This window comes from Phyllobates terribilis, unplaced genomic scaffold (assembly GCF_046119375.1).
Source record: "Phyllobates terribilis strain yellow unplaced genomic scaffold, ASM4611937v1 Scaffold_12__6_contigs__length_324123572, whole genome shotgun sequence".
NCBI classification, from domain to species: domain Eukaryota; kingdom Metazoa; phylum Chordata; class Amphibia; order Anura; family Dendrobatidae; genus Phyllobates; species Phyllobates terribilis.
Window position 1 is genome coordinate 93,359,837 of NW_027362772.1, and position 14,771 is coordinate 93,374,607.

Below are 14,771 nucleotides of genomic sequence, written 5' to 3' on the forward strand. Positions count from 1 at the left end.
CTGTATACAGGGAGCTCCCCCTAGTGGTGACTGCAGACAGGATATTACCATGTATCTCTGTATACAGGGAGCTCCCCCTAGTGGTGGCTGCAGACAGGATCTTATCATGTATCTCTGTATATAGGGAGCTCCCCCTAGTGGTGACTGCAGACAGGATCTTATCATGTATCTCTGTTTACAGGGAACTCCCCCTAGTGGTGACTGCAGACAGGATCTTATCATGTATCTCTGTATACAGGGAGCTCCCCCTAGTGGTGGCTGCAGAGTGGATCTTATCATGTATCTCTGTATACAGGGAGCTCCCCCTATTGGTGACTGCAGACAGAATCTTATCATGTATCTCTGTATATAGGGAGCTCCCCCTAGTGGTGGCTGCAGACAGGATCTTATCATGTATCACTGTATATATGGAGCTCCCCCTAGTGGTGACTGCAGACAGGATCTTATCATGTATCTCTGTATACAGGGAACTCCCCCTAGTGGTGACTGCAGACAGGATCTTATCATGTATCTCTGTATACAGGGAGCTCCACCTAGTGGTGGCTGCAGACAGGATCTTATCATGTATCTCTGTATACAGGGAGCTCCCCCTAGTGGTGGCTGCAGACAGGATCTTATCATGTATCTCTGTATACAGGGAGCTCCCCCTAGTGGTGACTGCAGACAGAATATTATCATGTATCTCTGTATACAGGGAGCTCCCCCTAGTGGTGGCTGCAGACAGAATCTTATCATGTATCTCTGTATACAGGGAGCTCCCCCTAGTGGTGGCTGCAGACAGGATCTTATCATGTATCTCTGTATACAGGGAGCTCCCCCTAGTGGTGGCTGCAGACAGGATCTTATCATGTATCTCTGTATACAGGGAGCTCCCCCTAGTGGTGGCTGCAGACAGGATCTTATCATGTATCTCTGTGTACAAGGAGCTCCCCCTAGTGGTGGCTGCAGACAGGATCTTATCATGTATCTCTGTATACAGGGAGCTCCCCCTAGTGGTGGCTGCAGACAGAATCTTACCATGTATCTCTGTATACAGGGAGCGCCCTCTAGTGGTGGCTGCAGACAGGATCTTATCATGTATCTCTGTATACAGGGAGCTCCCCCTAGTGGTGGCTGCAGACAGGATCTTATCATGTATCTCTGTATACAAGGAGCTCCCCCTAGTGGTGGCTGCAGACAGGATCTTATCATGTATCTCTGTATACAGGGAGCTCCCCCTAGTGGTGGCTGCAGACAGAATCTTATCATGTATCTCTGTATACAGGGAGCTCCCCCTAGTGGTGACTGCAGACAGAATCTTATCATGTGTCTCTGTATACAGGGAACTCCCCCTAGTGGTGGCTGTAGACAGGATCTTACCATGTATCTCTGTATACAGGGAGGTCCCTCTAGTGGTGGCTGCAGACAGGATCTTATCATGTATCTCTGTATACAGGGAGCTCCCCCTAGTGGTGACTGCAGACAGAATCTTATCATGTATCTCTGTATACGGGTAGCTCCCCCTAGTGGTGGCTTCAGACAGGATCTTACCATGTATCTCTGTATACAGGGAGCTCCTTCTAGTGGTGGCTGCAGACAGGATCTTATCATGTATCTCTATATACAGGGAGCTCCCCCTAGTGGTGACTGCAGACAGGATATTATCATGTATCTCTGTATACAGGAGCTCCACCTAGTGGTGGCTGAAGACAGAATCATATCATGTATCTCTGTATACAGGGAGCTCACCCTAGTGGTGGCTGCAGACAGGATCTTATCATGTATCTCTGTATACAGGGAGCTCCCCCTAGTGGTGGCTGCAGACAGAATCTTATCATGTATCTCTATATACAGGGAGCTCCCCCTAGTGGTGGCTGCAGACAGGATCTTATCATGTATCTCTATATACAGGGAGCTCCCCCTAGTGGTGACTGCAGACAGGATCTTATCATGTATCTCTGTATACAGGGAGCTCCTCCTAGTGGTGGCTGCAGACAGAATCTTATCATGTATCTCTATATACAGGGAGCTCCCCCTAGTGGTGACTGCAGACAGGATCTTATCTTGTATCTCTGTATACAGGGAGCTCCCTCTAGTGGTGGCTGCAGACAGAATCTTATCATGTATCTCTGTACACAGGGAGCTCCCCCTAGTGGTGACTGCAGACAGAATCTTATCATATATCTCTGTATACAGGGAGCTCCCCCTAGTGGTGGCTGCAGACAGGATCTTATCATGTATCTCTATATACAGGGAGCTCCCCCTAGTGGTGACTGCAGACAGGATCTTATCATGTATCTCTGTATACAGGGAGCTCCTCCTAGTGGTGGCTGCAGACAGAATCTTTTCCTGTATCTCTATATAAAGGGAGCTCCAGCTAGTGGTGACTGTAGACAGAATCTTATCATGTATCTCTGTATAGAGGGAGCTCCCCCTAGTGGTGGCTGCAGACAGGACCTTATCATGTATCTCTGTATACAGGGAGCTCCCTCTAGTGGTGGCTGCAGACAGGATCTTATCATGTATCTCTATATACAGGGAGCTCCCCCTAGTGGTGACTGCAGACAGGATCTTATCATGTATCTCTGTATACAGGGAGCTCCTCCTAGTGGTGGCTGCAGACAGAATCTTATCATGTATCTCTGTATACAGGGAGCTCACCCTAGTGGTGGCTGCAGACAGGATCTTATCATGTATCTCTGTATACAGGGAACTCCCCCTAGTGGTGGCTGCAGACAGAATCTTATCATGTATCTCTGTATACAGGGAGCTCCCTCTAGTGGTGGCTGCAGACAGAATCTTACCATGTATCTCTGTATACAGGGAGCTTCCCCTGGTGGTGACTTCAGACAAGATCTTATCTTGTATCTCTGTATACAGGGAGCTCCCCCTAGTGGTGACTGCAGACAGGTATTTATCCTGTATCTCTGTATACAGGGAGCTCCCCCTAGTGGTGGCTGCAGACAGAATCTTATCATGTATCTCTGTATACAGGGAGCTCCCCCTAGTGGTGACTGCAGACAGAATCTTATCATGTATCTCTGTATACAGGGAGCTCCCCCTAGTGGTGACTGCAGACAGGATCTTACCATGTATCTCTGTATACAGGGAGCTCCCCCTAGTGGTGGCTGCAGACAGGATCTTATCATGTATCTCTGTATATAGGGAGCTACCCCTAGTGGTGACTGCAGACAGGATCTTCTCATGTATCTCTGTATACAGGGAGCTCCCCCTAGTGGTGGCTGCAGAGAGAATCTTATCATGTATCTCTGTATACAGGGAGCTCCCCCTATTGGTGACTGCAGACAGGATCTTATCATGTATCTCTGTATACAGGGAGCTGCCCCTAGTGGTGGCTGCAGACAGGATCTTATCATGTATCTCTGTATACAGGGAGCTCCCCCTAGTGGTGACTGCAGACAGAATCTTATCATGTATCTCTGTATACAGGGAGCTCCCCCTAGTGGTGTCTGCAGACAGGATCTTATCATGTATCTCTGTATACAGGGAGCTCCCCCTTGTGGTGACTGCAGACAGAATCTTATCATGTATCTCTGTATACAGGGAGCTCCCCCTAGTGGTGGCTGTAGATAGAATCTTATCATGTATCTCTGTATACAGGGAGCTCCCCCTAGTGGTGGCTGCAGATAGAATCTTATCATGTATCTCTGTATATAGGGAGCTCCCCCTAGTGGTGGCTGCAGACAGGATCTTATCATGTATCTCTGTATACAGGGAGCTCCCCCTAGTGGTGACTACAGACAGGATGTTATCATGTATCTCTGTATACAGGGAGCTCCCCCTAGTGGTGACTGCAGACAGAATCGTATCATGTATCTCTGTATACAGGGAGCTCCCCCTAGTGGTGACTGCAGACAGAATCTTATCATGTATCTCTGTATACAGGGAGCTCCCCCTAGTAGTGACTACAGACAGGATCTCATCATGTATCTCTGTATACAGGGAGCTCCCCCTAGTGGTGGCTGCAGACAGAATCTTATCATGTATCTCTGTATGCAGGGAGCTCCCCCTAGTGGTGGCTGCAGACATTATCTTATCTTGTATCTCTGTATACAGGGAGCTCCCCCTAGTGGTGACTACAGACAGGATCTCATCATGTATCTCTGTATAGAGGGAGCTCCACCTAGTGGTGGCTGCAGACAGAATCTTATCATGTATCTCTGTATACAGGGAGCTCCCCCTAGTGGTGGCTGCAGATAGAATCTTATCATGTATCTCTGTGTACAGGGAGCTCCCCCTAGTGGTGGCTGCAGACAGGATCTTATCATGTATCTCTGTATACAGGGAGATCCCCCTAGTGGTGAGTGCAGACAGAATCTTATCATGTATCTCTGTATACAGGGAGCTCCCCCTAGTGGTGGCTGCAGACAGGATCTTATCATGTATCTCTGTATACAGGGAGCTGCCCCTAGTGGTGGCTGCAGACTGGATCTTATCATGTATTTCTGTATACAGGGAGATTCCCCTAGTGGTGGCTGCAGACAGGATCTTATCATGTATCTCTGTATACAGGGAGCTCCCCCTAGTGGTGGCTGCAGACAGAATCTTATCATGTATCTCTGTATACAGGGAGCTGCCCCTAGTGGTGGCTGCAGACTGGATCTTATCATGTATCTCTGTATACAGGGAGATCCCCCTAGTGGTGGCTGCAGACAGGATCTTATCATGTATCTCTGTATACAGGGAGCTCCCCCTTGTGGTGGCTGCAGACTGGATCTTATCATGTATCTCTGTATACAGGGAGCTCCCCCTAGTGGTGGCTGCAGACAGGATCTTATCATGTATCTCTGTATACAGGGAGCTCCCCCTAGTGGTGACTACAGACAGGATCTTATCATGTATCTCTGTATACAGGGAGCTCCCCCTAGTGGTGACTGCAGACAGAATCGTATCATGTATCTCTGTATACAGGGAGCTCCCCCTAGTGGTGACTGCAGACAGAATCTTATCATGTATCTCTGTATACAGGGAGCTCCCCCTAGTAGTGACTACAGACAGGATCTCATCATGTATCTCTGTATACAGGGAGCTCCCCCTAGTGGTGGCTGCAGACAGAATCTTATCATGTATCTCTGTATGCAGGGAGCTCCCCCTAGTGGTGGCTGCAGACATTATCTTATCTTGTATCTCTGTATACAGGGATCTCCCCCTAGTGGTGACTACAGACAGGATCTCATCATGTATCTCTGTATACAGGGAGCTCCACCTAGTGGTGGCTGCAGACAGAATCTTATCATGTATCTCTGTATACAGGGAGCTCCCCCTAGTGGTGGCTGCAGACAGGATCTTATCATGTATCTCTGTATACAGGGAGCTCCCTCTAGTGGTGGCTGCAGATAGAATCTTATCATGTATCTCTGTGTACAGGGAGCTCCCCCTAGTGGTGGCTGCAGACAGGATCTTATCATGTATCTCTGTATACAGGGAGATCCCCCTAGTGGTGAGTGCAGACAGAATCTTATCATGTATCTCTGTATACAGGGAGCTCCCCCTAGTGGTGGCTGCAGACAGGATCTTATCATGTATCTCTGTATACAGGGAGCTCCCCCTAGTGGTGGCTGCAGACAGAATCTTATCATGTATCTCTGTATACAGGGAGCTGCCCCTAGTGGTGGCTGCAGACTGGATCTTATCATGTATCTCTGTTCTTCCTGATATCCGATTTCTGTTAACCCTTGCAGAAACCAATACTTTTATAATATGACTGTTAGCCCTCATCTCCGCATATTTATCGTGCATATTGTAACACAATGAATTAGAGGTGCCATATATATATATATATATATATATATATATATATATATATATATATAAACGTCCCCATCTTGTTCATGCATTATGGAAGCTCCTGTATTAAGAGCTTATAAATGAGTGGTAGAGTTGTGGAGCTTTCACAAGGCATGTGTATAAGTCATAGGAACATGCCACATTAATGGCCATAGTGCGGGGATTGGCACGGCCCTGGCACTGTCTGCAGCTGGACACTGATAAATGACACTTTCAGTAGTCCTTGCTCCAGTCTGATCTTATTCCTTGCTTTGCAGGGGTTAAGCTTTAACTCATTCCTTGCTGGAAGAATAGCCAATAAGTGGTGCATTTGGCAGCTGGCGATCTGTCAATGATGGGGCAGCGCAGATTAATGACACTGCAGTGTGGACTGGAGATCGCGGCTGTTTATTTAAATCACTAACCTAATAAGTGACAGTGATTTATACGTGTGACATTTGTCAGGCTGCCTCCCTCACAAGGGTTAATTGTGCACCTTTCAGCCTGAATCCAAATGGAAAATGGGCTTTTCATTTCAGCTTGGTTATAGTTTGAGGGGCAGAAGGCGGGGGCACTGCATGATGTATGGACAGAAGGCGGGGGCACTGCATGATGTATGGACAGAAGGCGGGGGCACTGCATGATGTATGGACAGAAGGCAGGAGCATTGCATGATGTAGGGACAGAAGGCGGGGGCACTGCATGATGTATGGACAGAAGGCGGGGGCACTGCATGATGTATGGACAGAAGGCGGGGGCACTGCATGATGTAGGGACAGAAGGCGGGGGCACTGCATGATGTATGGACAGAAGGCGGGGGCACTGCATGATGTATGGACAGAAGGCGGGGGCACTGCATGATGTAGGGACAGAAGGCGGGGGCACTGCATGATGTATGGACAGAAGGCGGGGGCACTGCATGATGTATGGACAGAAGGCGGGGGCACTGCATGATGTATGGACAGAAGGCGGGGGCACTGCATGATGTATGGACAGAAGGCGGGGGCACTGCATGATGTATGGACAGAAGGCAGGGGCACTGCATGATGTATGGACAGAAGGCGGGGGCACTGCATGATGTATGGACAGAAGGCGGGGGCACTGCATGATGTATGGATAGAAGGCGGGGGCACTGCATGATGTATGGACAGAAGGCGGGGGCACTGCATGATGTATGGACAGAAGGCCGGGGCACTGCATGATGTATGGACAGAAGGCGGGGGCACTGCATGATGTATGGACAGAAGGCAGGGGCACTGCATGATGTATGGACAGAAGGCGGGGGCACTGCATGATGTATGGATAGAAGGCGGGGGCACTGCATGATGTATGGACAGAAGGCGGGGGCACTGCATGATGTATGGACAGAAGGCAGGGGCACTGCATGATGTATGGACAGAAGGCGGGGGCACTGCATGATGTATGGACAGAAGGCGGGGGCACTGCATGATGTATGGACAGAAGGCGGGGGCACTGCATGATGTATGGACAGAAGGCAGGGGCACTGCATGATGTATGGACAGAAGGCGGGGGCACTGCATGATGTATGGACAGAAGGCAGGGGCACTGCATGATGTATGGACAGAAGGCGAGGGCACTGCATGATGTATGGACAGAAGGCAGGGGCACTGCATGATGTATGGACAGAAGGCGGGGGCACTGCATGATGTATGGACAGAAGGCGGGGGCACTGCATGATGTATGGACAGAAGGCAGGAGCATTGCATGATGTAGGGAGAGATTGATGGATAGATGGCAGTGGGCACTGCATGATGTATGGACAGAAGGCGGGGGCACTGCATGATGTATCTACAGAAGGCAGGGGCACTGCATGATGTATGGACAGAAGACGGGGGCACTGCATGATGTATGGACAGAAGGCGGGGGCACTGCATGATGTATATACAGCAGGCAGGGGCACTGCATGATGTATGGACAGAAGGCGGGGGCACTGCATGATGTATGGACAGAAGGCGGGGGCACTGCATGATGTATGGACAGAAGGCGGGGGCACTGCATGATGTAGGGAGAGATTGATGGATAGAAGGCAGTGGGCACTCCATGATGTAGGGAGAGATTGATGGATAGAAGGCAGTGGGCACTCCATGATGTAGGGAGAGATTTTTGGATAGATGGCAGTGGGCACTGCATGATGTAGGGAGAGATTTTTGGATAGATGGCAGTGGGCACTGCATGATGTAGGGAGAGATTGATGGATAGAAGGCGGTGGGCACTCCACGATGTAGGGACAGATTGATGGATAGAAGGCAGTGGGCACTCCACGATGTAGGGAGAGATTGATGGATAGAAGGCAGTGGGCACTCCATGATGTAGGGAGAGATTGATGGATAGAAGGCAGTGGGCACTCCATGATGTAGGGAGAGATTTTTGGATAGATGGCAGTGGGCACTCCATGCTGTAGGGAGAGATTTTTGGATAGATGGCAGTGGGCACTGCATGATGTAGGGAGAGATTGATGGATAGAAGGCGGTGGGCACTCCACGATGTAGGGACAGATTGATGGATAGAAGGCAGTGGGCACTCCACGATGTAGGGAGAGATTGATGGATAGAAGGCAGTGGGCCCTCCATGATGTAGGGAGAGATTGATGGATAGAAGGCAGTGGGCACTCCACGATGTAGGGAGAGATTGATGGATAGAAGGCAGTGGGCACTCCATGATGTAGGGAGAGATTGATGGATAGAAGGCAGTGGGCACTCCATGATGTAGGGAGAGATTGATGGATAGAAGGCAGTGGGCACTCCATGATGTAGGGAGAGATTGATGGATAGAATGCAGTGGACACTCCACGATGTAGGGAGAGATTGATGGATAGATGGCAGTGGGCACTCCATGATATAGGGACAAAAGGCAGTGCGCACTCCACGATGTAGGGAGATATTGATGGATAGAAGGCAGTGGGCACTCCATGATGTAAGGACAGAAGGCAGGGTCACTGCATGATGTAGGGAGAGATTGATGGATAGATGGCAGTGGGCACTCCATGATGTAAGGACAGAAGGCGGTGGGCACTCCACGATGTAGTGAGAGATTGATGTATAGAAGGCAGTGGGCACTCCATGATGTAAGGACAGAAGGCAGGGGCACTGCATGATGTAGGGAGAGATTGATGGATAGATGGCAGTGGGCACTCCATGATGTAAGGACAGAAGGCAGGGGCACTGCATGATGTATGGACAGAAGGCAGTGGGCACTCCACAATGTAGGGAGAGATTGATGGATAGATGGCAGTGGGCACTCCATGATGTAGGGACAAAAGGCAGTGGGCACTCCACGATGTAGGGAGAGATTGATGGATAGAAGGCAGTGGGCACTCCATGATGTAGGGAGAGATTGATGGATAGAAGGCAGTGGGCACTCCATGAAGTAGGGAGAGATTGATGGATAGAAGGTAGTGGGTACTCCATGATATAGGGACAGAAGGCAGTGGGCACTCCATGATGTAGAGAGAGATTGATGGATAGATGGCAGTGGGCACTCCATGATATAGGGACAGAAGGCAGTGGGCACTCCACGATGTAGGGAGAGATTGATGGATAGAAGTCAGTGGGCACTCCACGATGTAAGGACAGAAGGCAGTGGGCACTCCACGATGTAGGGAGAGATTGATGGATAGATGGCAGTGGGCACTCCATGATATAGGGACAGAAGGCAGTGGGCACTCCATGATGTAGGGAGAGATTGATGGATAGATGGCAGTGGGCACTCCATGATATAGGGACAAAAGGCAGTGGGCACTCCATGATGTAGGGAGAGATTGATGGATAGATGGCAGTGGGCACTCCATGATATAGGGACAGAAGGCAGTGGGCACTCCATGATGTAGGGAGAGATTGATGGATAGAAGGCAGTGGGCACTCCACGATGTAGGGACAGATTGATGGATAGAAGGCAGTGGGCACTCCATGATGTAGGGAGAGATTGATGGATAGATGGCAGAGGGCACTCCATGATGTAGGGACAGATTGATGGATAGATGGCAGTGGGCACTCCATGATGTAGGGAGAGATTGATGGATAGAAGGCAGTGGGCACTCCACGATGTAGGGACAGATTGATGGATAGAAGGCAGTGGGCACTCCATGATGTAGGGACAGATTGATGGATAGATGGCAGTGGGCACTCCACGATGTAGGGACAGATTGATGGATAGAAGGCAGTGGGCACTCCATGATGTAGGGACAGATTGATGGATAGATGGCAGTGGGCACTCCATGATGTAGGGAGAGATTGATGGATAGATGGCAGTGGGCACTCCATGATGTAGGGAGAGATTGATGGATAGAAGGCAGTGGGCACTCCACGATCTAAGGACAGAAGGCGGTGGGCACTCCACGATGTAGGGAGAGATTGATGGATAGATGGCAGTGGGCACTCCACGATGGAGGGACAGAAGGCAGTGGGCACTCCCTGATGTAGGGACAGATTGATGGATAGAAGGCAGTGGGCACTCCATGATGTAGGGTGAGATTGATGGATAGATGGCAGTGGGCACTCCATGATGTAGGGAGAGATTGATGGATAGATGGCAGTGGGCACTCCACGATGTAGGGAGAGATTGATGGATAGAAGGCAGTGGGCACTCCATGATGTAGGGAGAGATTGATGGATAGATGTCAGTGGGCACTCCACGATGTAGGGAGAGATTGATGGATAGATGGCAGTGGGCACTCCACAATGTAGGGAGAGATTGATGGATAGAAGGCAGTGGGCACTCCACGATGTAGGGACAGATTGATGGATAGAAGGCAGTGGGCACTCCATGATGTAGGGAGAGATTGATGGATAGATGGCAGTGGGCACTCCATGATGTAGGGAGAGATTGATGGATAGATGGCAGTGGGCACTCCATGATATAGGGACAGAAGGCAGTGGGCACTCCATGATGTAGGGAGAGATTGATGGATAGAAGGCAGTGGGCACTCCACGATGTAGGGACAGATTGATGGATAGAAGGCAGTGGGCACTCCATGATGTAGGGAGAGATTGATGGATAGATGGCAGAGGGCACTCCATGATGTAGGGACAGATTGATGGATAGATGGCAGTGGGCACTCCATGCTGTAGGGAGAGATTGATGGATAGAAGGCAGTGGGCACTACACGATGTAGGGACAGATTGATGGATAGAAGGCAGTGGGCACTCCATGATGTAGGGACAGATTGATGGATAGATGGCAGTGGGCACTCCATGATGTAGGGAGAGATTGATGGATAGATGGCAGTGGGCACTCCATGATGTAGGGAGAGATTGATGGATAGAAGGCAGTGGGCACTCCACGATCTAAGGACAGAAGGCGGTGGGCACTCCACGATGTAGGGAGAGATTGATGGATAGATGGCAGTGGGCACTCCACGATGTAGGGACAGAAGGCAGTGGGCACTCCGTGATGTAGGGACAGATTGATGGATAGAAGGCAGTGGGCACTCCGCGATGTAAGGACAGAAGGCAGTGGGCACTCCATGATGTAGGGAGAGATTGATGGATAGATGGCAGTGGGCACTCCATGATGTAGGGAGAGATTGATGGATAGATGGCAGTGGGCACTCCACGATGTAGGGAGAGATTGATGGATAGAAGGCAGTGGGCACTCCATGATGTAGGGAGAGATTGATGGATAGATGGCAGTGGGCACTCCACGATGTAGGGAGAGATTGATGGATAGATGGCAGTGGGCACTCCACAATGTAGGGAGAGATTGATGGATAGAAGGCAGTGGGCACTCCACGATGTAGGGACAGATTGATGGATAGAAGGCAGTGGGCACTCCATGATGTAGGGAGAGATTGATGGATAGATGGCAGTGGGCACTCCATGATGTAGGGAGAGATTGATGGATAGATGGCAGTGGGCACTCCACGATGTAGGGAGAGATTGATGGATAGAAGGCAGTGGGCACGCCACGATGTAGGGAGAGATTGATGGATAGATGGCAGTGGGCACTCCATGATGTAAGGAGAGATTGATGGATAGAAGGCAGTGGGCACTCCACGATGTAAGGACAGAAGGCGGTGGGCACTCCACGATGTAGGGAGAGATTGATGGATAGATGGCAGTGGGCACTCCACGATGTAGGGACAGAAGGCAGTGGGCACTCCGTGATGTAGGGACAGATTGATGGATAGAAGGCAGTGGGCACTCCGCGATGTAAGGAGAGAAGGCAGTGGGCACTCCATGATGTAGGGTGAGATTGATGGATAGATGGCAGTGGGCACTCCATGATGTAGGGAGAGATTGATGGATAGATGGCAGTGGGCACTCCATGATGTAAGGAGAGATTGATGGATAGAAGGCAGTGGGCACTCCACGATCTAAGGACAGAAGGCGGTGGGCACTCCACGATGTAGGGAGAGATTGATGGATAGATGGCAGTGGGCACTCCACGATGTAGGGACAGAAGGCAGTGGGCACTCCCTGATGTAGGGACAGATTGATGGATAGAAGGCAGTGGGCACTCCGCGATGTAAGGACAGAAGGCAGTGGGCACTCCATGATGTAGGGTGAGATTGATGGATAGATGGCAGTGGGCACTCCATGATGTAGGGAGAGATTGGTGGATAGATGGCAGTGGGCACTCCACGATGTAGGGAGAGATTGATGGATAGATGGCAGTGGGCACTCCACAATGTAGGGAGAGATTGATGGATAGAAGGCAGTGGGCACTCCATGATGTAGGGAGAGATTGATGGATAGATGGCAGTGGGCACTCCACGATGTAGGGAGAGATTGATGGATAGATGGCAGTGGGCACTCCACAATGTAGGGAGAGATTGATGGATAGAAGGCAGTGGGCACTCCACGATGTAGGGACAGATTGATGGATAGAATGCAGTGGGCACTCCATGATGTAGGGAGAGATTGATGGATAGATGGCAGTGGGCACTCCATGATGTAGGGAGAGATTGATGGATAGATGGCAGTGGGCACTCCACGATGTAGGGAGAGATTGATGGATAGAAGGCAGTGGGCACGCCACGATGTAGGGAGAGATTGATGGATAGATGGCAGTGGGCACTCCATGATGTAAGGAGAGATTGATGGATAGAAGGCAGTGGGCACTCCACGATGTAAGGACAGAAGGCGGTGGGCACTCCACGATGTAGGGAGAGATTGATGGATAGATGGCAGTGGGCACTCCACGATGTAGGGACAGAAGGCAGTGGGCACTCCGTGATGTAGGGACAGATTGATGGATAGAAGGCAGTGGGCACTCCGCGATGTAAGGAGAGAAGGCAGTGGGCACTCCATGATGTAGGGTGAGATTGATGGATAGATGGCAGTGGGCACTCCATGATGTAGGGAGAGATTGATGGATAGATGGCAGTGGGCACTCCATGATGTAAGGAGAGATTGATGGATAGAAGGCAGTGGGCACTCCACGATCTAAGGACAGAAGGCGGTGGGCACTCCACGATGTAGGGAGAGATTGATGGATAGATGGCAGTGGGCACTCCACGATGTAGGGACAGAAGGCAGTGGGCACTCCCTGATGTAGGGACAGATTGATGGATAGAAGGCAGTGGGCACTCCGCGATGTAAGGACAGAAGGCAGTGGGCACTCCATGATGTAGGGTGAGATTGATGGATAGATGGCAGTGGGCACTCCATGATGTAGGGAGAGATTGATGGATAGATGGCAGTGGGCACTTCACGATGTAGGGAGAGATTGATGGATAGAAGGCAGTGGGCACTCCATGATGTAGGGAGAGATTGATGGATAGATGGCAGTGGGCACTCCACGATGTAGGGAGAGATTGATGGATAGATGGCAGTGGGCACTCCACAATGTAGGGAGAGATTGATGGATAGAAGGCAGTGGGCACTCCACGATGTAGGGACAGATTGATGGATAGAAGGCAGTGGGCACTCCATGATGTAGGGAGAGATTGATGGATAGATGGCAGTGGGCACTCCATGATGTAGGGAGAGATTGATGGATAGATGGCAGTGGGCACTCCATGATATAGGGACAGAAGGCAGTGGGCACTCCACGATGTAGGGACAGATTGATGGATAGAAGGCAGTGGGCACTCCATGATGTAGGGAGAGATTGATGGATAGATGGCAGAGGGCACTCCATGATGTAGGGACAGATTGATGGATAGATGGTAGTGGGCACTCCATGCTGTAGGGAGAGATTGATGGATAGAAGGCAGTGGGCACTCCACGATGTAGGGACAGATTGATGGATAGAAGGCAGTGGGCACTCCATGATGTAGGGACAGATTGATGGATAGATGGCAGTGGGCACTCCATGATGTAGGGAGAGATTGATGGATAGATGGCAGTGGGCACTCCATGATGTAGGGAGAGATTGATGGATAGAAGGCAGTGGGCACTCCACGATCTAAGGACAGAAGGCGGTGGGCACTCCACGATGTAGGGAGAGATTGATGGATAGATGGCAGTGGGCACTCCACGATGTAGGGACAGAAGGCAGTGGGCACTCCGTGATGTAGGGACAGATTGATGGATAGAAGGCAGTGGGCACTCCACGATGTAAGGACAGAAGGCAGTGGGCACTCCATGATGTAGGGAGAGATTGATGGATAGATGGCAGTGGGCACTCCATGATGTAGGGAGAGATTGATGGATAGATGGCAGTGGGCACTCCACGATGTAGGGAGAGATTGATGGATAGAAGGCAGTGGGCACTCCATGATGTAGGGAGAGATTGATGGATAGATGGCAGTGGGCACTCCACGATGTAGGGAGAGATTGATGGATAGATGGCAGTGGGCACTCCACAATGTAGGGAGAGATTGATGGATAGAAGGCAGTGGGCACTCCACGATGTAGGGACAGATTGATGGATAGAAGGCAGTGGGCACTCCATGATGTAGGGAGAGATTGATGGATAGATGGCAGTGGGCACTCCATGATGTAGGGAGAGATTGATGGATAGATGGCAGTGGGCACTCCATGATGTAGGGAGAGATTGATGGATAGAAGGCAGTGGGCACTCCACGATGTAGGGAGAGATTG